The sequence below is a fragment of the Mastigoproctus giganteus genome, chromosome 8 (genome assembly GCF_048544385.1).
Source record: "Mastigoproctus giganteus isolate SK-2022 chromosome 8, ASM4854438v1, whole genome shotgun sequence".
NCBI classification, from domain to species: domain Eukaryota; kingdom Metazoa; phylum Arthropoda; class Arachnida; order Uropygi; family Thelyphonidae; genus Mastigoproctus; species Mastigoproctus giganteus.
This window is the reverse complement of record NC_143582.1, coordinates 175,705,335-175,732,351: the sequence shown is the minus strand read 5'-3', so window position 1 is coordinate 175,732,351 and position 27,017 is coordinate 175,705,335. Positions and strand designations below refer to the sequence as shown.

The 27,017-nt window shown below is 38.7% G+C and overlaps 1 protein-coding gene across 1 annotated transcript in view; it reads right to left on the bottom strand.

Moving 5' to 3' along the window:
- Positions 1–25,525, bottom strand: part of LOC150082029 (rho guanine nucleotide exchange factor 17-like) — an 862,761-nt gene extending 837,236 nt beyond the window's left edge. Inside the window, exon 1 of the mRNA XM_090380403.1 lies at positions 25,135–25,525. The gene's annotated coding sequence lies outside the window, so the exon portion shown is untranslated. The remainder of the gene's footprint in view (positions 1–25,134) is intronic.
- Positions 25,526–27,017: the final 1,492 nt, after the last annotated feature.

Here is a 27,017-nt window from a genome sequence, read left to right as displayed (position 1 = left end):
TCTGTAGTCCTCCATTCTCTTCACATGGCCAAACCATTCCAATGTTTTCTCCTCTATTTTATCAGTGATGGGTTTTTGAACGTTCACTGTATTCCTTATTACGTCATTTCTAACTTTTTCAGTCCTAGACTTTCTTGCCGATCTTCGCCAGAAATCCATCTCAACAGACAATAGTTTATTTATTTATTTATTATTATTTTTTTTTTTTTTTTGTCTTTCATTTAATATCGAACAGCCAGAAACGTTTGTAGCTAGAGACCAAACGAAAAAAGAGACCCTGGTCCTCCAAGTTGTGGGTTGATGCAATGGTCCAGCTCCCCATTCATCATAAAACATCCTTTCAATGCTAAAAGACCTTTTTATGTTATAATTTTTAATATTTGATAGAGACGTTCCGCTTTTTATGTCCTGCTCAGTGTAAAAATTGGAAGGAAAAAAAAAAAAAACACAGCTGTTTCCCTCGATACAATTGCCTACGACTTCCAAATCCATAGTCTATATGATGGATGTATTATTGGCAAAGGCACTTATTGCTGTCATTACTTGACAAAATATGAGTGGAGGCATGTGTAGGTACATTATATGACAATAACAATGCCTCAATGTTTACACTGTATTTGCATTTAATTTTTGCCTTTTAAATGATTTTACTTCCTTTGCAAATTGATTGTGAAACATTCTGAAAAAAATTTCAAAACTGATCTGCATTAATAGAATAAATACACCGATGAGCCAAAAGATTATGACCACGTACCTTATATGATGTCGGTCCTCCACGTGCAGCCAAAATAGCAAATGTGTCTTGTGGTATCGGGTACCAACATGTAACAGGTACCAACATGTTTGTGCTGTTCCAACACAAACCACAGATGCTCGATGGGACTGATGTATGGGGGATTTGGAGGCCAGGGCAATACCCGGAAGTCTTCCTCGTGTTCCGCGAACCAGTCTCGAACAATCCCGGCGGTGTGGCATGGCGCATTATCCTGCTAAAAGACGGCACTGCCAGAGGGGAAGACCGTTGCCATGAAAGGGTGTACCTGGTCAGCAATGATATTTAGGTAGGTGGTAGACGTCAGAGTGGCCGACACATGGATGACTGGACCCAGGGTATCCCAGCAGAACATCGCCCAAAGCACGACACCACCACCGGCTTGGTTTCATCCCATGGTGCATCCAGGCGCCATCACTTCCCCAGGTAAACGACGCACACATACCCGGCCGTCCACATGGTGCGGCCAGGTACGTGTGCCAGGAAACGTGATTCATCGGACCAGACGACCTTCTTCCAATCACTCAAGGTCGAGTTTCGATGTTCGTGTAGTGAACTGTGGTTAGCATGGGCACTCGGAGCGGCCTGCGACTACACAGCCTCATTTTCAGCAGAGTTGGATGTACTGTGCGTTGTGACACATTACTCCCGTCACCAGCATTCCAATTACCGGCGAGTTGCGCTACAGTTGCCCTTCTGTTTCCATGTACCATCCGGGAGCGCCTTCGCTCACCTCGAGCATCGATGAGCCATGGTCGTCCAACACATTGTCGACGGTTCGTGGTTTCCCCCTCCACGGACCACTTTCGGTAGGTACTAACCACGACTGACCGTGAGTATCCCACCAGTCGTGCCGTTTCGGATATGTTCTGATCCAGTCGTCTGGCCATTACAATTTGGCCTTTGTCAAACTCGCTCAAGTCCGCTACCTTTCCCATCTGAAGAACAAGAGTAACACTGATTAACAGAGCTCAGTATCAGGTGTTTTTTTTATACCGTGTCCCGACCTGCGCACACGCCATAGTTCACCTGCAATTGCTTCGATTTGCATAACGACTCGCTAGTCATAATGTTTTGGTTCATCGGTGAATCCGGTAAATCCTACAATTTATCAATCTGCACTGGTAAAAGACGAAATTCTGATTTTTACCAAAGCGATTTGATCAAAGTTCGCGATAGGACATTTCACTTGATTTTTCACTATTACATTACTGCTCTGCTGCACTAAATCATATCATTTAACAATTCATCATGGCCAAAACCCTGGCATGACGGAAGTACTGAACATTAGACGCTCCTAATATAGTGAATATCTTATCCAGAGAACCTTGCAGGATATCGGAAAAGTGAATAAAGCAGAAAATTATCATTGCTTCCCTTTTCGTACTGTGATACAAAAATTTGTATAGTGAATATATTTTACCGGGACATTGCGGGGATAGCAAATATATAAATATAGATACATAAAAACACGAAAATATTCTTGGAGTGCGTCTTTATTTTTACAGATTTTACAAATAGATTTATCTTTATATAAAAATACAGATAAAAATTAGTAAAAACAGAAATATCAAAGAAGACGTCCTCCTTGCAAGCATAGATGGCCTCTAGACTGAGTTAAACTTGCTCTTCATAACTTCCTCATGCAGCAAATTTCGGTGGCTGCTCCTCTTTTTAGCATGCAGCGGCAGTCGGCCATTATATTGACATTCGTCCCCCGCCCCTTACCGTTTTTTCATTTCATTTATATCCTGATGGAATTTATATTCCGCTCATCACTTAAACACTAAGACAGCTGGAAGTCAATCAGGTTGCTCACTTCATGGTAAAGTGTCTCTGCCCATATCTAATGGAACCACTGCTAGCTATTTATTATTATTATCTTTATTTTCTCCTAAGAGACACCCGCTTACAGCTATTAACCAGGGGGTGCACATTCATATATACAAATATAATTTATATACATAATTATCTATTTATAATTTATACAAATCAGTCTTTATAAATTATACAAATTATACAATGTCTAAATTATACATTTTCTAAATCATACATTGTGTGATTAATTATATTATACACATCATTGCCTTATTTTACATGACAGGCAGATAGAAAGAGAGCACAAGCATAATTTACAATTTTACAAGGAATTAGAGAATGTTCACATCTACAGCACTATTTACAGCGAGTTCACAGAAAGACAAGACGTCCAATATAAACATAACAGGAGCAAAAACAGTCCCGACCAGTTCATTTTCTTCATTTCCTGCATTCTCTTTTGTTTCCCTCTGTCGGCATCACTCAACATTTATAGGTGGAGTAATGCCTTTTGAAACACTTCGGTCCTGTATCTCTTCTCTGCGCAAAGCCTTTCTGGGTCTGCTTGAAGATCGTTGAACATTTTAATAGTGTTCAAAGGAAAAAATCGCCGAAGGCTTTCCAGCTGTGTGAGCGCGCTACTGATTGGAAGGGATGTTGTTCTATTCGCCCACCTTTGCGTCATGTGGGGCCGAGTCAGCAGGTGGTCAGTTTTCGGCGAGTCGACTCTTCCGGTCAGTAGTTTTGCAAGCGTGAGGATGTTCTTGGTGACAATAATGTGAGACCAAGGCGTGACATCCAAGTTGGCATATAAAATGGTTCTTGAGATTGTAAATGGCTTCGTAGTGATCCTGTTTAACCATCTCAGCATCCAGTACTCTAAACCCAGGAATTTATAACTCTATCCTTGCTTACAGAGTTTTCCCGGAAAACTGGAATAAGTATGCTGTACTCCCTATGCCAAAAATTACAAAGCCTAACCTCATGGAGCACTATAGGCCTACGGCATCTACACCCTTGAAGATACTGGAGAAAGCTCTACTGCCAAAGCTGAGGGAACAGATCCTGGCCAGTCAGCTTCAACAAATTCACTATGCAATATCTAACAAATCAAGAATTACGAACCTCCTTACCGTGCAAACCGCAATACTGAACTTGAAAATACTTTTCAAGCTGGAAATGAAGTTGCAATAATATATGCTGACATAAAGGCCACCGTCGATAGTCTGAATGTCCATGCGCTACTACGTCTGCTGCAATACGCATTCCAAATAAAAGGAGACTTGCTGAATTTCCTGCAGTCCCTACTAACTTGCCGTTCCATTTACTTCAGGCAGTCTGATCTCCAACGACCAGTCAATGCAGGAGTTCCACAAGGTGGCATCTTATCCAGACTCCTCTTTACCGTAATGATGAGCCCGTTCTGCGAGGGCAGGGACGATGTATACACGTACGCAGATGATTTTAAGATCTTAACGACAATCCAACCGTCCTTGTCTAATAGTGCATTGAGTGACCAGATCAATCATAAGCTTATGGAGCTATTTATACACTTAGATAAATTTGGCCTAGCCATAAATCCGCAGAAGAGTGCAATGATGGTGTACTCTCTCAAAAAATCACCAATGCTCGTACATCCAAAAATAAATGAAATGCCTATCCCAATTGTCACAACTCATAGAGATCTGGGAATATTTGAGGCCAAATTTACGTTCACGTCGCATATAGATTTACAGCCACTCCCCAGCTTACGTAATACTCGACTTTATTTTGCCTGCCGGTGCAAACTAAAAAAAATCATGGAAAAGTATTTTGCATCCATAGGAATAAATGGGCGTATCATAAAAATATCGTAATGTGAACCCAATAGCACATTTTTTTTTTTTTTTTTTTGTTAATTTGTTCCAAGACGCTATATAACAGCTATTTATCTCTCTAAAATGTTATTTTTATAATGGAATTTGCACTACACTTTCATGGTTATCATACGTGTTCCGTTATAAGAATCAATTTTGAACGCCTTTGTGATATTGTTCAAAAACACGTTTCTGAGAGTCACTATCAAAAAACAAAAAAAAATAATAACATTTAAAGGAAAAACGCATTTAAGATCAACATTGATCACAAAACAGCGTTCAGGTGCTATATCGAAGATGGAAAAGCTATTAATGATATGGATGGAAAATCAGATTTAGAAGCAAGTACCCCAGAGTCCAATGGCCATTCAAGCAAAAGCAAGAAGTATTTATGAAGATATTAAGGATAAGTACGGCGAGCCCCAAGCCAAGTTCGTGGCAAGCAAAGGGTGGTTTAATGTGTTCAAGCATCGCGCTGATTTCCAAAACATTAAAGTATGCGGTTAAGTCGCCAGTCCTGATTCTGCAGCTGCAGAGAAATTTTGTGATGCGTTGGAAATGCCCCTTCTAAATCTCCACAGCCCTCAACTTCCTCAGCGGCGTGCTTATCAGCTGGAGAGTTAATTCTGGCAATTATGCTCGAAAGGTAAAACTTGCAGACGTTATGCCTCTCTCTTCTCTCTTTTTGTAATTTAATAATTTTTAAATTTTTGTAATATTTCCTGCGCATGAGAAAAAAAAATGAATAAATACAGTGTAATTCTATTTACATGTTCGTCGAACATTTCTTTTTTGCTTCAATCAAATTCAATCAAATTTGCGAGTGCTGCATAAGCATTTAGGGAAATTCCGACTTACGTAGAGTTCCGCGGAACGCAACCCTTACTAAGTCTGAGAATGGCTGTACTTGTAAAGAGGATGAACTATCTACGTTGGCAATCCAAACAACACCTTTTGCACGTGAGACCAGCTGCGACAACTGTACGACACATAAGAAAAACGGTGTATTCGGTCATATTGTATGATGCTGAGTTGTGCCACCATTCGCACCAATAACAGTCGTTATTCGCCTAGGCACTGACTCTACTAAGTGTCTGAAGACGTCCTACGGCTGCAGCCATGCTGCTGCTTTCAAGACTTTCCACGGTGTAGCGAAAGTTATTAGTGGAGACCCCTGGGGTTCAGTGTTGGGCCCATTGTTGTTTTCTATAACAGGCCGCCGTAGTCGAGTGGCCAGGCACAAAGTGTATAAGTATACGTGCCTTGAGTGACCGGGATTCAAGCCCGTAACTGATGAATACGGTGCTGTTTCTTGTATTCTCTGTCTTACAACTACCATGATGGCACAAGCACTCGACATCCCGAGGTTGAAGTTCCTGATCGTTGAAAAGAGGCTGGTCTTCACAGCCAAACTCATCTCAGGCCAAATATCATCTCCAAATATTTGGAATGCTTGCTCTTGGAGGATTCCACAGCCAAGCCTAAGGTCGGTACCAGCCCTTGTGGCTCACCACAACAGGCTTGTACTCACCGAAAGATTTCTGCCCAAGCAGATGCTCGCTGCCCTCAACCGTGTGGACGCCGACATCGACACCATAATAAGTAAAAAGAAGGACAGACACAAGTTTATCAAAGCTCTTGAAACCTGAATCACTGCCAACTTGTATTTGTTTTTCTTTATTTGTGTTCAGCTCCTTGTTTTGATGATGTATTTGTATTTCTTTTTGCATTTGTAATCTGTATTTTGTAGCCTTTTGTATGTGTTCGCTATATTTTGTAGCCATTTGAATTTGTACTTATGTTATCTATATGTGAACCCCTGGCGCTCGTCGCCGTGATGGGATATTGTGCTGTAAATCTACTTCACAATAAAGATTTATTTATTTATTTATTTATTTGTGAACTCCTCTGACCGTGTGGTCGTCCCGGAGTACAAATAGCAAATGTAATTATTTATTTTTATTTATAAATAATTCTGATGAAGTCATATCAGACTTAATGTCCAAGTCTGCACATGATACAAAGGTTGGCAGGGTGGTTCATGACAGTAATGACAGCATGCTACAGCAACAAGATCTAGAAAAGTTCGGCAGATGGGCTGAGAAATGGCGATTGAAGTTTAACATTGATAAATGCAAAGTACTGGATACGGGTAGCTGTAACCCAAGAGTAATACCAACTGTGTGGTACTACACTCAGTGTAGTGGAAAATGATAGATACCGGAACTAATTGTGCAATCCCCGGCATTTACTGCCATGAAGGGAATTTGTCACTCACCAATGTAGCACTTTAGTTTGGCGGAACAAATAAAGATATGAAGTTCTTTGAGCAATGCAGACAGGCTGCCAGGACAGCTCATGATATACAGCTCCTGTATATCATGTCAATGATATACAGGAATTTTGCTAGCAGGGATAAGGAGGTGATTATCTCACTGTATAAGACAATAGTCAGGCCACATCTTGAGTACTACATACAGGTCTGGAAAACTCGTTTTAGGAAGGATGTGGAGCTGCTAGAACGGGTACAGAGAAGGGCAATGAGATTGGTGAGGGGAACAAAGTGGTTCTCTTAGCAAGATGGGCTTCAGTTCTGCAAACTGCAGTGTCTGGAGACTATGCACCTGCGAGGTGATCTGATTTAGGCGTTTAAGGCTTTCAATGGATTGAGCAAGATCATACCAATGAGATTCTTCCTCCTGCTCAGACCACACACACACGAGGGGCCATATATTCAAACCGAGGAAGGTCGGTTGCAGAATAGATGTGCGGAAGTTTGCTTTTAGCCAGAGGGTGGTTGATTTCTGGAACAAACTTCCATCTGCTGTTGTGGAAATTGTGTGAGATTGGTGAGGGGAACAAAGTGGTTCTCTTAGCAAGATGGGCTTCAGTTCTGCAAACTGCAGTGTCTGGAGACTATGCACCTGCGAGGTGATCTGATTTAGGCGTTTAAGGCTTTCAATGGATTGAGCAAGATCATACCAATGAGATTCTTCCTCCTGCTCAGACCACACACACACGAGGGGCCATATATTCAAACCGAGGAAGGTCGGTTGCAGAATAGATGTGCGGAAGTTTGCTTTTAGCCAGAGGGTGGTTGATTTCTGGAACAAACTTCCATCTGCTGTTGTGGAAATTGATAGCTTAAATAAATTCAAGGAAGAACTACACGAACTGTTGGATATATATGTATATATATATATATTTTTTTTTTTTTTTCTCGCGTTCTACAATCAGTCACATGGCTGTTTTTTTTTTTTTTATTATTATTATCATTATTATATATATATATTTTTTTTTTTTTTTTTTCTCTTCGCGTTCTACAATCAGTCACATGGTTGGTTTTTTTTTTTTTTTTTTTTTTTGCGTTCTTCAGGGTTGCTGTCACTTTTTTTTTTTGTTTTGTTTTGCGTTTTACAGTGATATCATTTTTTTTTTTTTTTTTTCCTTTCTTTTGCACCACGGGAAAATCTAAATAAATATATATGTTTCGTTTTTTTTTTTTTTTCTCTCCTCTGTAGTGGGCCCCTAGAGGAATCTGGGCCACCTTTTGGCAACATCAGGTGGCTCAGAGTCTCGTATTGAGACAGTACGTGATTAGCTGAGACTGGCCCACCTTCCCGTGGTGTGGACGAGTACCCAGAATCATCTGTCCAGGTGACTGATGCTTCTGGGTAGCCAAGCGGCCAGAACAGAACAAACATAATACACACAAACCTTCGTCACACACATATCTGGCCCATTTGTAGTGATACTGTTCTTCACAGAGATACGAGGCGGAGTTGAACTAACGTTCTAGGAGCCGCCAATTACAAAAACACATGTCCACACATGTTGGAGGGAATGAATGAATAGATGAAATGGGAGGTGTTTGTTTGTTTTTTTTTTTGCTGATGCTCTATAAGTTTGCTTTCTTGCATCATTTGATACTGCTAATGCTAATAACAATAGAAGCAAATCGTGCACTGCCTGTCTAAAGGTGCATTAAATGAATTTCTTTTTCCCGATACAAACTGTATGGAAAAAGGAAATAATGATTGCAGCATTTCTAATCGCCCAATTTTAATGAAATTTGCGACGGCTCGAGAAATCTTTCTAAAAGAACTAAATATAAAATTTCATGAAAATCTGTCTACAGGGTGTCGAGTTGTTACATGCGCGCGCGAACCAACAGACAGACGGAAGGAAGGAAGGACATCGTGTGGAAACAATAGGAGCTTATGCATGTATAAATGTAGACATAGTCACATGATTTAAATAATATTTCCACATGCCCGCGAACGCGCCTATAATGAAAGTAGTCCGAATTATGGAATGTCCAAATTGGAGGTTTTATTGTTTTACCGTACTAACAATGGAGTGTATGGCAAGTGAATGAATGATTTTAGGGTTGTTTTTTTTTTGGTGCATGAGCAACTAAAGCCATGATGTGCCAAGTCCAATGGTGTGTAAGCAGCAATCAAAAATCAGTTTAGCAGCGCATGATAACCAAACATGCATGCTGGATAGAGCGCAGCACCTTCCACTTCATTTAACTTTGTGTATGGTACTATCTATCAGAAAGGTAACTCCTTCAGCATCACTGTTACGATTACATTACCTTGAAAACTCCATGCGTGATTAAAAAAAAAAAAAAAAAAAAAAAAAAACAATTACACTTATGGATTCACTGCTCGTGGTATAGGGAAAACAAAAAAAAAAAAAAAAAAAAAAAACACGTTGAACAAGTGAAGTAGGATTTCTGCAGCAGTACTTCTTGAGGGTGGAAGCACAGGAGAATTTGGTTAACCTATCGACATAAAATTTGGAAACTTTGTAAAAAAAAGGTTCAGAACAATATTCTAAATAAGTCCTGAAACTTTAAAAGGACTGTAGCTACTGTTACAAATATATGGCATATGCTGTTGCAATTCTCCATGGAACACTGGCTAGAAGGGAATGGGCTATGAAATCAGAATTGGACCCGAAACCTTCCAAAGAACGAACAACACGTAAGCTGCAAAATTAGTATCCATCCCATTTTTTTCCCTTCTCGAATAATGCTTGAGCAAGATACTGAACTTTTCATTCTCGTGTGTTCTCCGTCGTAGCTTAGTTGGCACAATTCACGTTCTTCTGTCACCCTTCTAAAGAGATCGTGGTTTGATACTCGTCAACGACGCAAGAAATTTCTAAAGTCCTCTTGAATAAAGGCTGTGTTATGCGGAAGGAATAAGATTTTTGCCAGCAAAGTAGTCTGAGTTCTTCAGCACGACACAAGAAAATATCAGTCTTGGAACGCAAATTCTACAAAGAAATACAAAAATATGGATCTGAAAGACAAGCTCTAATGTCGTTAAAATAATAATTTGAATTTGTTTCCTTCCCGAGTAACGCCCGAAGATCTGAAACATACTTTCATTTATATAAATTTCCTTAAGGAGAAACTTAGAGAAAACGCATCGAATCAGGACGAGACATAAAACCTTCCAAGGAACCTGCTTACTGTATTAGCATTAGCAAAGGCACATGATGCAAGAAAGCAAGCTTATATAGCATCAACCAAAAAAAAAAAAAAAAAACCCTTATTTCACCCATCCACTCGCTCCAAATTTTGTCAAGTTCTGCCTTGAATCCATTTAAGCTATCAACTTCTACAACGACAGATGGAAGTTTATTCCAGCAAACAACCACCGGCTGGCTAAAGGCAAACTTCCGCACATTTATCCTACAACCGTCTTTCCTCAATTTGAATTTATGCCCTGTCAGGGCATAAATTCAATATACCCTGTCAGGGTATTCTGAGCAAGAGGAAGAATCCCATCAGCATTGAGCATGCTCAAACCATTCAAGGCTTTATACACCTCAATCAGATCACCTCGCAGGTGACTAGTCTCCAGACACTGTAATTTGCAAAACTTAAGCCTTTCTTCGTAAGAGTAACCGTTTGTTCCATTCACTAATCTTGCTGCCCTTCTCTGTACTAGTTCCAACAGCTCTACATCTTTCAATGAGGCCTCCAGACCTGTATACAGTACTCAAGGTGTGGTCTGACCATTGCTTTATACAAGGGGATAATCACCTCCTTATCCTTGCTAGAAAAATTCCTGTATATCATTGACAAGACACCATGAGCTACTCTTGCAAACCGTCTGCACTGCTCAGAAAACTTCATATCTGCCTGCACAATTACCCCCAGGTCTTTTTCATTCTCTAACATTGTCAGTGTGGTACCACAGAGTTGATACGTTACTCTAGGATTACTGCTTCCCATATGTAGTACTTTACATTTGTCAATGTTAAACTTCATTTGCCACCTCTCAGCCCATCTGCTCAACTTTTCTAGATCTGTACTAGATCCTGTACTGTCATTAGTGTCATTAACAACCCTGCCAACCTTCGTATCGTCTGCAAACTTGGACATTAAGCTTGATATACCATCATCAATATCATTTATAAATACAGAAAACAATAATGGACCCAACACTGAACTCTGAAGGACTCCACTAATAACATTAGTCCACGAAGAGCAGTGTCCATTGATTACAATTCTCTGTCTTCTCACACTCAACCATCCCTTTATTCATAGCAGCAATTTGCCTCCAATGCCACACTTCCTTTGTGACTACATCATAGTATCCAATCAAATTAGTCAGACAAGACTTCCCCTTAACAAACCCATGCTGTGCCCGAGCTTTATAACTGAAGTCTTGTCTAGATGATCCTGCAATGCTTCTTTAACCAGTGCCTCCATTAATTTCCCTGGAACAGAAGTTAAACTAACAGGTCTATAATTACTTGTGTCACCCTTTGATCCTCCTTTGTGGATTGGGGTCATATTTGCTCATTCCAGTCCATAGGTACCTCCCTGAGTCCAGGGAAGCTCTCCTAATTATGGCTAAGGGTTTGCTTACTGCCTTTGCCGCCTCCTTTAATATAACTGGATAGATTCCATCCACCCCAGGTGCCTTTCTTGTGTTTACCTTCAACAATTTCTCCTCCACTTTACTCTCAGTTATTACAAGATTATCTAGCTTACTGCCAGAGTTGAATACACCTCTGGCATTCCTCTCAAGGATAATGTTATCATTCGTGTTATGTTACTACTTTTATGAAGTCCCGATCAGCCTATACTGATACACAAAAACACAACGTTTATTGTAATGAACGCTTCGGTTTTAGTTATCGCTTTATTGCCATGTCGCAGTTTACGCATGTGCAGGGGAAGTGGTTACGTGACATCTTCTGAAGCGATGTGATTATTGCTTAAATAATTAGCACCAATTTAGAACTCATACGATTATAGTTCGTTCCAAACCAAATTTACATTTCATGTGAGGGTGCCCTTGGCAAAGGTTTGCTCCCAGGCTTCAGCAAGCCTGTCGTTAGATTTTGTATGGTTTCCGAGCAGGACTTATGTGAGATAAGCATTCATTCTCTGCTAGCAAGCCTGTCATTAACCAAGAGAGTTATCTGGTTCTCACCATTAATTGATTGGCAGGAACAGTGCCATGGCGGAAGGGTTTTTTTTTTTTTCTTTTTTAATGCGATACAGTGGTGAAACTATAACACAGCCGGATCCACCACCACAAAGAGGCCCGAAAAGTCAGCGGTCGACGTCTGGTTTGGTATGGCTGATAAAGATCACGTGGTGCGTTCAGCAACCTGGCGCGGGGAGGGGGGAACCGAAATTTATAGTTTGATCTGACATCCTGAAATAATAACAATATTCTTTAATAACTGCAAAGTTTCAGTGCTTCCTAAAACATTATACCCAGAGAAATCCAAGTTAGTTAATGTACAGTGCGTTACACTTCAGGAGCATTAGCAAATACAATAATTCAGGATTCATAACAAAATAAGTCAACCCATCCACACGTAAATTCGTTATGAAGATTCCTAAAATATTCTAAGCAATCACTGAAATTTTGAAAATGGATCAGAACTCCTGTTCCAAATTTATAGTATTTTGTATGAGGAGGGAATGCTGTGAAATCGGAATTGAACTTAGAACCATCCCAGAGGCCAACAGAGTATGTGTTGAAAATTTCTTAAATCCACGTTTTTCTTGTCGATTAACGTGAATACTTTCATTTACGCCGATTTTTGTGGGGGAAGGAAGGTAAAGTGAGGGCTGTGAAATTGTAACTAGACCTGAAATTTTCCCAGGGACCAACAGAACAGAGGCTGAAAATTTAGCATCGATACAACCTTTCGTTCTAGGTCGGGGTAATGAAAATATGATATTGATTAACTTTTTCTTATTAAGTAACGTCTAAACATCCAACAACATACTTCCATTATAAGTCAGGTAATATACTCAATGTATTACATTTCAGGCGCATTCGATTTTTTTTCTTAAAATTAATTGAATTTTTTATACGTTTCTGTGATTAACTGCAGCGAAAAGTAAACACAGGTATCTTCTTAGCAATTAATTACTAAGATTATAATTGTATAGAAGACTAAATGGGGATGATAGCATAAAGACTTAATTGTATTGGACATTTAAAACGCTATAGTTTTTGCGTTCTCAAAACTTAGCCGTTCAATTTAATTACAACTGTATATTATTTATTGCATTAAAACTAAGTTTAATCTATGAATTTTCTTTTCCCATACAACCTGTATGGAAAAAAAAAAGAAATAATTGCCAGATTTCTATTTGTCCGATTTCAATGGAATTCGGGATGGATCGACAAATCTTCTATATGAACCAAATATAAAATTTTATGAAAATCCGTCCACTAGGAGAAACTCTGTTACATGCGGACAGATATGGTGAAGACAATATGCATATATGCTAACGCGCCTGAAATTCAATCTTAACAACAATTAACAACAATTCTCAACAGTACATTGTGATTACAAACGCTAAAAAGAAAACAAAACGTCCATCATCTTATGCACATCGCTGAACACCGGTGAAGACACTCCATGACAACATAAGCTTATGCAAGTCTCTGGGCACAGGCGAACACACCGCATGATAACATAGTGAAATATTGGTCCGTCAGCACTAATCAATTGTACTTAATTTTTATACAATAAAAGTCACCAATTTAAATACTCAGAGGAATTTAATCTATATCGGAGGAATTCAATCTAAGTAAGAAGCCTGTTAAAGAGAAGCCTCAGTTTGAATATTCCTCAAGAGAAGTTCGGCTGCGAGGGTGGTGATATCAAAAGGGCGTCAGTTTCAGTTCAATGATTTCTACAGGGTGGTTCAAAATCTATGAAACAAGGTGTAAGTGTTAATTTAACACTGATAGCTTAATGGAATTTCATTCTAACTGTTACAATAGTATCATATATATTCATAATTGAAAAATCTATGATCCGAAGATTTTTACCTTTTCAACCACATAAAAGGCGTAGTATACACGCCACTCACTAACTGACTTTTTACAGTGAGCTGGACTCCAACTGAACAATGCCAAGTCAGCCCACATGACAATCACGATGAGGGAGGTCAAGAATGACATTCGAGTTACAGTTAATGGTGAGACAATCCCCAAATTTCATCTGGTACTGACCTGGGACGAAGACTTAAATTTCAAGGAACACTTTCTAAAGACAAAGAAGAAGACCTATGCTGCTTTCTGGGCTATCCGCCAGGAGCTCGCAGGCTGTCACAACACCAAACTTATCGAACAATACATTAATAGATGTCTCACACCTATACCACTATATGCCTCAGAAATCTAGTCCTCTGCATCTACCTCTATGTGGAACATTGGATTCTGCGGTGGCTGAACCGTCTGAAAGGGAACCCATTCACCATCTCGAAATCCATTCTCCTAGTCAACCTAGGCATGACCTCCTGGAAGCTCACTATCCTCAAAAAAAAATCTGTCAACACTCACCAAGCTGCTAACTCGCCAGACTGATGCCCCATCGATAGAAGATATCATCGCACTAACAAGAGGAAGAAATAGAAGCCATCCCCTACTTAGGATGAAGCTATCAAAACTTAGAGTCCCTAAAAGTAATGTTCCCATGTAACACCACTGAACACTTCAACACCTTCTCCATTGATTCGGTAAAGTTTGAAATCAATAAAACATACAGAACTAGATCGTAGATATAGCATAGCTTAATTTTTCAGCACTCACATCATAGTAATCCGCTTAGTTGGTTGAAAGTTTTACCACGTACATAGTGGTTATGAGATTCTAATGACTTGCGGGGATTATTGTACGTGGTAAAACTTTCAACCAACTAAGCGGATTACTATGAGGTGAGTGCTGAAAAATTAAGCTAAGCTATATCTACGATCTAGTCATTACATCACAGCATATAAAGACTCCTTAAAATATCATCAGTCAACATACAGAACCTAAATTATAGACCAAATCTGGACTAAATCACCAGGACTGCTGTGAAAATTGAGCAGTTTTTATCAGAAATTTGTATGATGTGAACAATTAAATACGATAATATAATGAAAAATAAATAAATCTGTTATGTTAGTTACTGAAGAAAAGATATATGTCAACCTTAACATTGTACTACCAATCCCTCAAATGCCGATCTTCAGCTAATTCTCCAGTGGGGCAAAGACAACTTAGTTGATTTCAACCCTTCTAAAACTCAGTCTTGTCTTATATCTCGTAAAAAGGATTCTTCTGCTAATATGCTTACCTTTGGTGACACTCCAATTTCTAGGCAAAATGAAATATCTCTTTTGGGGATTACCCTGACTTCTAATCTCTCTTAGCACAAGCGCATTACAAATATTGCTTCCTCTGCATCTAAAAAACTTGGTTTTCTCTTTCGCTCTCGGCGTTACTTTTCTTCCAAACAGCTGCTCACTCTGTATAAATCGCAAATCCGCCCTGCCATGGAATATTGTTCCCACATCTGGGGTGGTGCCCCCAAAACCTCTCTCAGGCTTCTTGATTCCATTCAGAAGAGGGCAGTTAGGTTAATTAATGATTCATCTCTAACAGAGTATCTCCACTCGCTTTCTCATAGAAGTTCTGTTTCTGCTGCATGCCTCTTCTACAGATACTTCCATGGGCACTGTTCTTCTGAATTGGCTTCTATAATTCCCAATCTCTCTCTCTTTTAAAACAGTCCAATCACGTGCCGCCACCAGCCAACATCCATTTATTGTCCAACTTCAAACTCACAGAACCAACTTTTCATCTTTCTCATTTATTCATTCAACTGCCGTTTTCTGGAACAACCTTCCTTCATACGTGTTTCCTGAAAATTACAGTCTACAGAAATTCAAGTCCAATGTCAACAAATATCTTCTTTCGTTCTTCTCAACCTCCAACCTAAGCACGATACTAAGTACTATAGGTTCTAATACCGCTCGTGTTTGGGGTTTACATAAAAAAATAAAATAAAAAAATAAAAATCAACTCTTCAATTATTAAGATCTATGTTATTTCAAAGTGAATACAATTAAGTAAATGTATTTATCTATTTAATAATTATTACAATACAATAATTATATTGTACAGATCTGAAAATTTGTATAGAAGTGTATAATGTATATTTCAAAATTTCTGTACACCCTCCTAGCCCACTAGCTGTACAGGGGGTGAACCTTGAGTTAATAAAATAATAATAATAATATTGGTACATTCCCCCCCTTGACTTGTTTCCCCCTTGACCAAGCACTATGTGTCAAGTGGTGCATGGGTAATTTTACTTTTTCCAGATCTATTCTCCAAAGCTAATCTAGGCACCACTCTCTGGAGAGTTCTCATCACGACAAGAAATGCCCTCACGCTAACACGGCTTATCATGGGCCGAACTGATGCTCCAACTGTATCCCCAGTATTCTCCTCTTGTCTTCTTTTGGCCAGAGATTAATGGGGATACAGTTGGAGCATCAGTTCGGCCCATGATAAGCCGTGTTAGCGTGAAGGCATTTCTTGTCGTGATGAGAACTCTCCAGCAAGGTAAAAGAAACATAAATGCAGCAGGCAGAAAAGTCCAGGTGATCCTTACAGATTCAATAGCTGGTAACAGTTCTTAAGGATTTCCTTTCTGTAGAGCTTCCCTCACAGAACTTATCTGGGCGGATTACGCTTACAAACATCAATTCCCTGATGGACATGTTTCCAGTCAACTGCCTCCAGATATTTAATAAATTGGACATCCGCCCAGATAAGTTCTGTGAGGGAAGCTCTACAGAAAGGAAATCCTTAAGAACTGTTACCAGCTATTGAATCTGTGAGGATCACCTGGACTTTTCTGCCTGCTGCATTTATGTTTCTTTTACCTTGCTGTTTATTATTACATTTGTTTTTATTTCAAGCTTATGTAAGATGAATTCTGTAAATATCTCAGGTCGAGCACGTATGTACTCTTATACATTGTACATGTGGTTTCTCGCACCTCAGTCTGTAAATTCCACACCTTCCTGGCACATTGCCGTCCTGGAGTGACCCACAGTTTCTTGTGGTTAATAAACTGATACTAATAATATACATTTATAGCAATTAGTTCTGTAATTCTTTATAACAGTGAAAGTTCCACCTTCCTTCATTATACTGACTTCTATCTAAGCTTTTTGCCTCAATCAGATGCTCTCTAAGATACCTGGTTGCAAAAAGCTCTGTAGTTCACATAATCGAAGTCTTTCCTTGTAGGGTCGCCCTTTTGCCGATCATACCATGCCTGCGTTTGACAATTTAAAGAAGCTCAATATCTTTTTTCAGCTAAGGTTCCATATTTGGATACACTATTGGAAATGTGATCTTACAATTGCTTCATAAGTGAGATTATTGCCTCCCTATCTCTACAGGATATTGTTCGATAAATCATCGATAGGACAACTTGGGTTTTCCTGGCCGCCTGTTTACAATTCTCAAAGGAATTTATATCTGCCAGTATCATAATTCCCAGACACCTTTCTTCCTTTACTGTTTTTAATTCAACGCAACCCAGTGTATAATTTATTTTAGGGTTGCTATTCCCTAAGTATAAGATCTTGCTGCACTAAAACATAGCTGCCACTTTTCTGGACATTCCTGAACCCTGTTCAAATCATCCCGAAGGAGCGCTGCTTGACAATGATCATCGACGACTTTCCCAACCTGTACACGGCCTTATGTCCACTCGTCGATTCATTTATGAAAATAATAAACAACAGTGATCGAAGAACCGATTCTTGAGGAACCTCACTTTTGACATTACACCAATCTGAAGGATATCTATTAATTACAACCCTCTACCTTCTGCCCTGCATCCACCCTGCAATCCATCTTATAATCTATCAAATAATCCCAATACGTTCCTGCTTATGCAGTAACCTCTCATTAGAGAATACGTCATACACCTTGATAAAATCCAAATAAATTATTTTGAAATTGTTCCTTATATCCAGCTCATAGGTAACCATGTCAAAATAGCTTACCAGGTTAGTTAAACATAATTTTCAGTTAACAAAACCGTGTTGTGTATCTTTCGGATTGTCATTTGTCTAAATGTTCCTGAATTGCTCTTTTAATCAATGCCTATAAGGTTTTCCGCCCTAGGTAGCACAGTTGGTATAATCACCGTTCACCCTACACCGCGTGGAAAAGACCTGAATTTGAATCCGTCAATTATGAGAGAAATTTTTATGGACCTTTTTTGCAATGTTGGCCAGTTACTAGGTCTCGGGATAGCATGGTTTTTTCCTACTGGAAACTTGGATTTTTCGTCCAGCAAACCAGCCAGAACACATGCAATTTACAAATATATATATATATAACGCAATGCGGCTTAAGTTGCTGATGCACCCTATAACAACAACCAAGATATTTCCTAATACTGAAGTCAAACTAACTGATCTGTAGTTATTAATTCTTTTAAAACCGCCTTTATATATTGGCGAAACACTGTCACTTCCCCAGTCCAAAGATGCCCTCATAATTAACAATAATGGTTCAATGCACTCTCTGGTCGCATCCATCAGCTCCAGGAGTCTTACTTGCCTTTAGGGTTGAAAGGTTTCTAATAAACAGTCATCTGTAATTTCGATATATGTCTCAGCCTCAGTGTTAACGGTCTTTCGTAAGTAAAGATCGATGCATAGTACCTATTCAATTCATCAGCTGGGTTATAAATATAATCTTTATTGTGTACAAAAGGATGTATACAATATACCCTTCAAGGCAGGAATTCCAAGGGCTAACCGGCCCCCGGCATTCCTGCCGTGAAGGGTATCTAAGACTTACCCATACCTAGTATACAATGGTCGGTCTGTTCGTTTTTTTTTTTGTTTTTTTTTTATTCTTTGTTTTAACATACAAGAAAACTTCTTGTCCCTATTCTTTACTCTTAGCCAGTGTTCTCATATTCAGCCTTGGCCTCCCAGACCTTATCTGTGGTACTATCATAGATCAACTTTTATCTACTGTAAGCTTCATTACTTTCATCGCTCTGTAACTTGCCCATGCTATCTTCTTCTCCAGGAGAAGAAGCTATATTTTTAAGAGACTATAGTAAGTTTCAGATGTTCCAGGTATTTGCTAAAGAAGTGTTTGAACTAAGGAAAAGTATGATTCCAGTGATACGAGGTTGATCAAATCCATCTGGCTGGAGGCATTTTGATGCTGCCATTCTTAATGGTTGCACAACTGGAAGATCTACCCTTCTTTTCTTTATCTCTCTCTCTCTCTCTCTCTCTCTCTCTTCCCCTCCTTCGGTTTTTCCCCCTTTCGGTTTTTGGTATATATATGTATGTTTGTTTGTGTATATATACTAAAAACCAATATATATATATATTTTTTTTTTTTATTTATTATTATTTTTTTTTTTGCTATCTTAGTTAATTATTTTTATTCTTCTCTTTCTCTTCCTTTTGGATTTTTTTTTTTTTTCCTTCATCTTAAGTGGGCCCCAGAAAAGGAATTTTTTTTTTTTGTTGTTGTCTCATACTCTGAGACCATAGGTGTCCCATCTACTGGAACTGGCCCACCTTCCCGTTTTGTGGACGAGTCCCCAGAATCATCTGTCCAGGTGACTGATGCTTCTGGGTAGCCAAGTGACCAGAACACACACATAATACACACAAACCTCCGTTACACACATATCTGGCCCATTTGTAGTGATACTGTTCTTTACAGAGACACGAGGCGGAGTTGAACTGACGTGCTACGAGCCGCCCCTTACATAAACATGTCCACATGACAATAGGGGTGGCCATATCTCCTACTGAGGACCACCTCTTCCCTTTGTTCCATCTTTGGCAGTGATGCATCTGTATCATGACAGCCAGTGCTATGTTGCCATTTTTGAATAAAATCCCTATGTACTGTTTTGTTTCCGTTGTTATGTTTGTTTGATGAAGGTATTGTTTCCTTCATCATTTCTGTACCTCACGAGGTTCCTTTGGTATGCTTTTCCCATATCCAGGCCATTCCTATGAGAAGCTACAGGTGAAAACCTGACTGGTCCTTAAATTTTGCACACCAGTGTATTTCTCTATTTTTTTTAGAGGCCCTCCCTGACAAACTCAGGCGAGGCCAGGATTTATCCCAGCCAGAACACTGAACCCTACTTCCTGGCCAACCTCCTCGTGGTTGTGGACGAGCAACGGGAGGATCTTAGTTCTCCAAAGGCCCACAGCTAAGAGGCCAGATAAACAACATACTTGTTGTTTACATACTTGTACCAACATAATACAATAAACGCAAACCACATTATCTATTAGCCTTTATAGAGATTGCATTGTGTCACAAAGTTAAATCGCGAATTAGAAATAAATTCAGTTCGACCAGTAAATGCAGTAGCTAATTGTATTTAATGACAGTAGATAAGTATAATTAATGACAGCAGCTTTCGGGATAACATATTCCTTCATCGGCTGTAGAAGTAGGGATACGTCATCCCGAAAGCTAGTGTCGTTAATTATACTTATCTACTGTCATTAAATACTGTACAATTAGCTACTGCATTTACTGGTCGAACTAAATTTATTTCTAAATCATGGAACCCAGTGACACAGGCCTCTCTTCTTTTAATTCGCGAAGTTGGGGAACCCCTCCCCAAGAGCCGCAAGACAGGGAAACACTATGCTCATACAGTATTTCTGGCCACTTACTGAGTCCAGTATCATAACACATCACCATGGCGGAATTAAATTAACCTTCAAGAGCCATCCTGCATAGGACAACTTTATTATGCCTTTAATATGAACAGTGGTCATGTCCACTTCTCGTATCACAGACGACTACGGAAATGTGAAATAAATGTTAGGACCAATATAAATGGGATGTCGCTGGGAACTTCAAGATACTGGGGTTCCATCTTTCTGTGCAAGGTGATTTCAATACGTTCTCTTGCTTTCTCTACCTCTGGGACAGCAGGGCAGAGTATCAGCACTACAAAAGGCAATGGTCTTCCAGAATTGAGTTGCAGCATGACTCACAAAATATAGTAAACAATCCCTTGATTTCTCCCCACCACTACATATGAAGCTGGACTGATATTTGTTAAAGCACCGGATTCTCAAGTTGACACTTTTATGAATATACAATCTATGTTTCCAAAATTGTCTAATGCAAAAGTGAAAGGTAGTACTGTATATTATTCGTCAACAAGATAAACAGATGTTGGTTTCACAAGAGCTGAAAGACAAATAACTAACGGTGAACGAAATGCCCGGCAATCAGGTTCGTCTTTAGTGAATGGTTTTTTTGGTAGTACATAAGGGCGAACGCTGCAAGACCGCAAATTACTTAAAAAGTACCAAGGAAGTACTAAGACCTACTATAAATTTTTTCATTCTACCAAGGAAGTTTAAATGAAGCTTATTAGCGACTACATCTGGTTCTTTGTTCGGTTCACACTGACTACAGGGCGCCTCCGTAGCCAGGTGGGAAGGAGCAACAGTGCGTAGCACACGCTTCTTGATTAGACCGGGGTTCGAGCCCGTCACCACCAAATACGGAGGATGCGGAAAGGTCAGGGAATGACCACCGCATATCCCCGGAGCAATATAGTTTCTAATGCTCCAAAAAAACAAAAGCAGCCTTAGTTGCTAATGCTCCAAAAAAAACAAATAACAACAAACACTGACTACAGAAGACGAAACTATTCAAACGTATATCAAAATGTAAGCTTGAATAGTTCGTCTAGTGTGAAAAAATTTGCTAAAAAGTGTACAAAAGTACATTTTGATGTACTTTTGCACTTTTTAGCTTCCCAAGAACTGGAAGACAAAATGAAGATGAGTACGCTTGTTTTATTATCCACTGTTGAATGAATAAATAAATGGTTAACAGACGATGAAACCAACAAATAACACAAAAGAGTTGAATTATTATGTAAAATTACAGGTGCAGTTAAATTATTAAAGCTTCGTATAACTGCCATAACAGATACAAATTCCAGCTGCAAAAAAAAAAAAAAGGTTCACCGCTCTCTGCTATTAATTCAGCTTAAAGTATGAATAAGTGAAAAGTATAAATATGAAAACTTAATAAAATAATCCTATCAACAGCAAAAAAAAAAAAAATAAAATAAATAAATAAATAACGGGAAAGCCGAGATTTCACCTACAGAAATTTGGCATTAGCTGTTATCAGAGGTGCCCTCTGAGACCTGAAAAAAGGCATGGCTCTTTCTAGATGAAATGTAAATAAGAATTTTAAATATTTTTTTTATGAAATAGGCACATTTTCACCTCTAATATCATTGAGGTTTCATCGAGTTATTTTTCACTTCGCAATTTGGGCGATGCAATTTCCTCCAATATTTTTACGTGGTGGACAAAAAAGTTCCAAGCCTCCTTCGCCATTCAGTTCTAGTGGTTGCAGGATTTTAGGCTCATCAGCAACTTAGGCCATATTGCGCCGTATATATTATGTCTGTAAACTACGCGTGTTCTGTGGTCGATTTGCTGTTTGCTGGACGAAAAACCCGGGTTTAGGTTGGGAAAAAGTAATGTTACCCTCCCCCGAGACAGACTAACTCAGCCACGTTTGATAAAGACCCATGAAAATTGCTCACGTCACTGGCGGAATTCGAACTCGGGTCTTTTTCACCCAGTATGAGGAAGACGGTGATTATACCGACTGCAATACCCACGAGTACTTCAATTCTGGTGCCACTGTTCCAATGAATTCAATTCAAATTATTATATTAGGGCCACCAGTAATTTCTCACATATACTGTTCCAATGAATAAATTTATTATGGAAGATTAGTAAAAATATATATATATTAAGAATAAGCACTCTGTTACATAACATTGGTTTGGCGCCTCCGTAGCCGGAGCAGCAGTGCATAGCACCCGCTTCTTGATTAGACCGGGATTCGAGCCCGTCACCACCAAATACGGAGAATGTGGAAAGGTCAGGGAATGACCACCGCATATCCCCGGAGCAATATGGCCTTAGTTGCTAGTGCTCCAAACAACAACATTGGCACGACCGCCGCCTCCCACCCACATTTTATTTTACCCTCTCACTCTTCTTTTATGTTATTACAAAAAGCATAATAAAAGTTGACTATTGAGTCTGTCAGTTACACATTTACGACAGCGTCAACCGTCCTCTGCATTTTTTCTGACTGCTATAGATATCAGTCAGAATTTTCCTCCTGCAGAGCATGTTTGGAAATCAGCCCCGTTTTTCCGCAGCCTAATCCAGAACTGCAAGTCATCCCACAGATATTCAATGCAGTTGAGGTCTGGACTCTCAGCCAGTAAAAATAATAAATAAATAAATAAATTTTCTCTTTATACTCCGGGACGACCAAACGGTCAGAGGAGTCCACAAGATAGACAAAATACATAAAACAGCACCGTATTCAGCAGTCACGGGCTTGAACCCCGGTCACTCAAGGCACGTGTACTTATGCACCCGCGCGCCTGACCACTAGGCTACGGCGGCCTCTATAGGACTATTCAATGTCATTGTCCACGACCCTACATGTTGATACTAATAGGGACTGTTTCCATAGTATCCCCAAAGTATATGTAATGCATAACGGTCCTGAACTCCCAATTAGATCGTGGCCCTAACACCAAGTCAGAACTAGATGAAACAGCTCCGCTCCACAGCATTAGATTGCCTCCACCAAACTTCATGGTCGAGATGATACTCCAATGCTTTATAGGCAGTCTCCATTTCCAAATGTGTTTCAGGAAGAAACATTGTGTAGTGGGATTCGTCACTCGGTAAAACTTTCTGTTATTGTTCTTGAGCCCATGACCATTAGAAACGACCCCACTCCAAACGCTATTTGCCACTGGCAACTGTGGTATTCAGCTAAGTGCAGTTTGCCTTACCACTGAACACAGGGCTACGTAATCTCCTACATATGGTTGACGTGCTGTCGGCTGTTTTCTAAAGCCTCTTCTTGGACGTGCTCCATGATGTTTCCAGCAGGCGATATGTGTAAAGCACTAACTACCCACTTTATAGAAGAAGAACTCTTTATTGCATACAAAACGCACATGCCGTACACAATACCCTTCACGGCTACAAGCCAGGGGTTATGGTCTGTTGAAAAATTTCGGTGAATTTATGAGCGAAGCAAAAAGTATTTGCTTCGCTCATAAATTTTATTTTATTTTATTTTTTTTTTTTACGTATCATCTATCTTCCATCTCTGAATGACATCCTGGAACTTGAAACATTCACACGAATCTCAGCTGCGTGCACAGAAAGATACTGATGTAGCATCCAGTATTCCTGAAGAGGTTATTTGTCATAACGTTTCCCATTACTGAAGAAATTATTCAATCTTAAATATAAGAATTGTTTAAAATATTCAAGCGTGTTTTTAGGGCTCTACAACGTTCAAGAGAAACTAATAATTGCCCATCCGCTTCCTCCATAATACTTCGTAGCCACAGCTTTGACATCCCTACCATTATTACGTAACAAAATACTCCACCTGAAGTCACATTAAATTACTATAAAAAAAAACTGTTATATAATATCCATGCGGCCACCCCTAGCAACTCTTCGTAACATTTTATCTGACCTTCCCCTCTTTGCATTTACGTAATTTTACGTACTTGTGACGTGTTGGTTCCATGAATATATAGCTTAAAACAATTATTCTATAAAATATTGTTTTTAGACAATATTTACATGAATGATAAAAAAAAGAATTACATATTTGTTGCGTTACAGAAATGGCCAAGTCATTTAACAAAAATTTTATATCTACTAATTCTTCAAAATCGCAATAAATTATATTCCTTAATGACACTGGGTGAGTTGTTTCTTAATGTGGTAAAGTAGCTTAAAAATGCAACAAACTTCAAATTTTATTTTATTGTAAACGTTGATATTTCGTAATGTTCCTTACATACTTCCAAAAAATCCTTGTACCCTAAAAGGAATTTAGGAATGATTATTAAAATTATACTTTTTTAATAATTTTAATGATAAAATTTAATTTGCATTTCCTATGTATCGGAATCTGCCTACTGACAATATGTCAATGACCAATTGCAACCTGGAGAATGTTTATACACACCAACATAATGTTTAGTGCTGATGAAGTTCGTTGTCATACATGAAATACAGTTTTCAATGACATGTAACAAGAAAACAAAAAAAAAAAGTGTGGTAGCGAAATGTCTTTAGCTTCGTACTATTAATGCTGTATTATATCGTACTTTAAATAGGTCACTATGAAACTGTTATTATTGTAAATAATATTCATTATGTAATTGTTCCCATACTTAAACTTATAATTGCCTATCGGAAATTGTTCGTGAAGTAGGAAAGAATTTACTTACAGTATCACTGTGAAAGCTGGTGCAAAGAATTATCTTCATTTTTCACGCTGCTATAATTTAGTTCACACATTCCTGCCTAGCAAACGACTGATGCTGCACTTAGGATTAGGCCTAACGAGTCTCATTCACCACTGACCGCATGAGCTAACACTATTCGACTGCATCAAGGCTTAGTGAACAAACAGTGGCGCTGCTGTTTCATTTTAGCTTTGTAATCCTAAAACTCAACAGGTTGTAATATCAAATACCGACACTGCATTATTAAAATGACAATGTTTCCCAGAAACACGTTTTAATTCCTCTAAACACTAACAGTAAAAGCTTATAAAATAAACATTACTACAACCAAACACACTTCAAATACTCCTTTTCCAGCACTCGACATCTCCGGCGTCTGTCGATACGACCACCGGTTATTGTTGTGGTTTGAATGCTCTGAAATTTCTCTGTAGATGGCGCTAAATTGCACTGCAGTTGGCTTGTCACAGTAAGAAGAAATGGAATTTTATAATTAATAAAATACTAGATTCACGCTCAAACAACCAGTTCAAAAAATAATGGGCTTTCAGTCTTACTAAATTTACAAATTATTCAAAATCATTTTAAGTACTTCATTACAAGGAAACTAGACATACAAACGTACATCTATTCTACATCTGTAAAATTAAGAAAAGACAGATGTAGAATAGATGTGGGGAAATTTGCCTTTAGCCACGGGGTGGTTAATTGCTGGAACAAACTTCCATCTGTTGTTGTGGAAGTTGATAGGTGGAATAAATTTAAGGAGGAACTGGACAGGCATTTGGAGGGAATGGTGTGATTTTTTTTTTTTTTTTTTTTTTGGCTGATGTTGCATAAGCTCATACACATGCTTTCTTGCATCACATGACACTACTACCACGTTATGCAGCAGAAAATACAAAAATCTTTCCATATACACTGTTCATAAAAAGTTTACAAATTTTAGGACGGATTCTATGTGCAAAACTAAAATAAAACAGTTTATATAAATATAATAAAATAGACCTTTAGAGAATAGTTGGTTAGTAAGCAATTTTTGAATAATAATCGCTTATTTTATAATGCGTAGTGAGTTAAGCAAATATTAATATAATATTACTGGGTTAAATGAATTACAACTAATAGCATTAAAAAAGATACAACGAATATATAAATAAATATAAAACTAATCATAAACCAAAGTATATATTATCTTATCAAGAAGCCACAACACGACTATGGCTCCTTGATAAGATAATATGTAATGAGTAGGTGAATTTATTCTTTCTATCATTTCTATCTATTAGTTCTAATTCATTTAATATTATTACATTAATTTTTACCTGACTCACTCCGCATTATATAAAAAAAAGCCATTATTATTTAAAAGTTGTTTACTTAACCTATTATTCCCTAAAAGCGTATTTTATTTTACTACTCATTCTCGGCTATGGTTGCTCAGTGGTGGGAGGGCGGTTCCTATCATCATCATCAGCCATTTTCAATCCACTGCAGGATGAAGGCCTCTCCAGCAACTTTCCAGTTTCTTCTGTTTTGAGCACTGGCCATCCATTTACTACCCACAAACTCATGAATTTCATCTATCCATCTCCGCCTTTGTCTTCCAGGTTTTCTTCTAGCTCCTCTTGGGTACATTCTGTTATTTTCTTAGTCCATCTGTCATCATGTCTTCGAGCTATGTGTCCTGCCCAAGACCATTTTAGTTCTTTAGTTTTGATAAGAATGTCCTTTACTTGAGTTTGCTGCCTAATCCATGTGTTTTTCTTCTTATCTAACAGTCTGATTCCCAATATAATACGTTCCATTCTTCGCTGTGTAGTTCTCAGCTTCTCTTCCATTCTTTTGGTGAGTGCCCAAGTTTC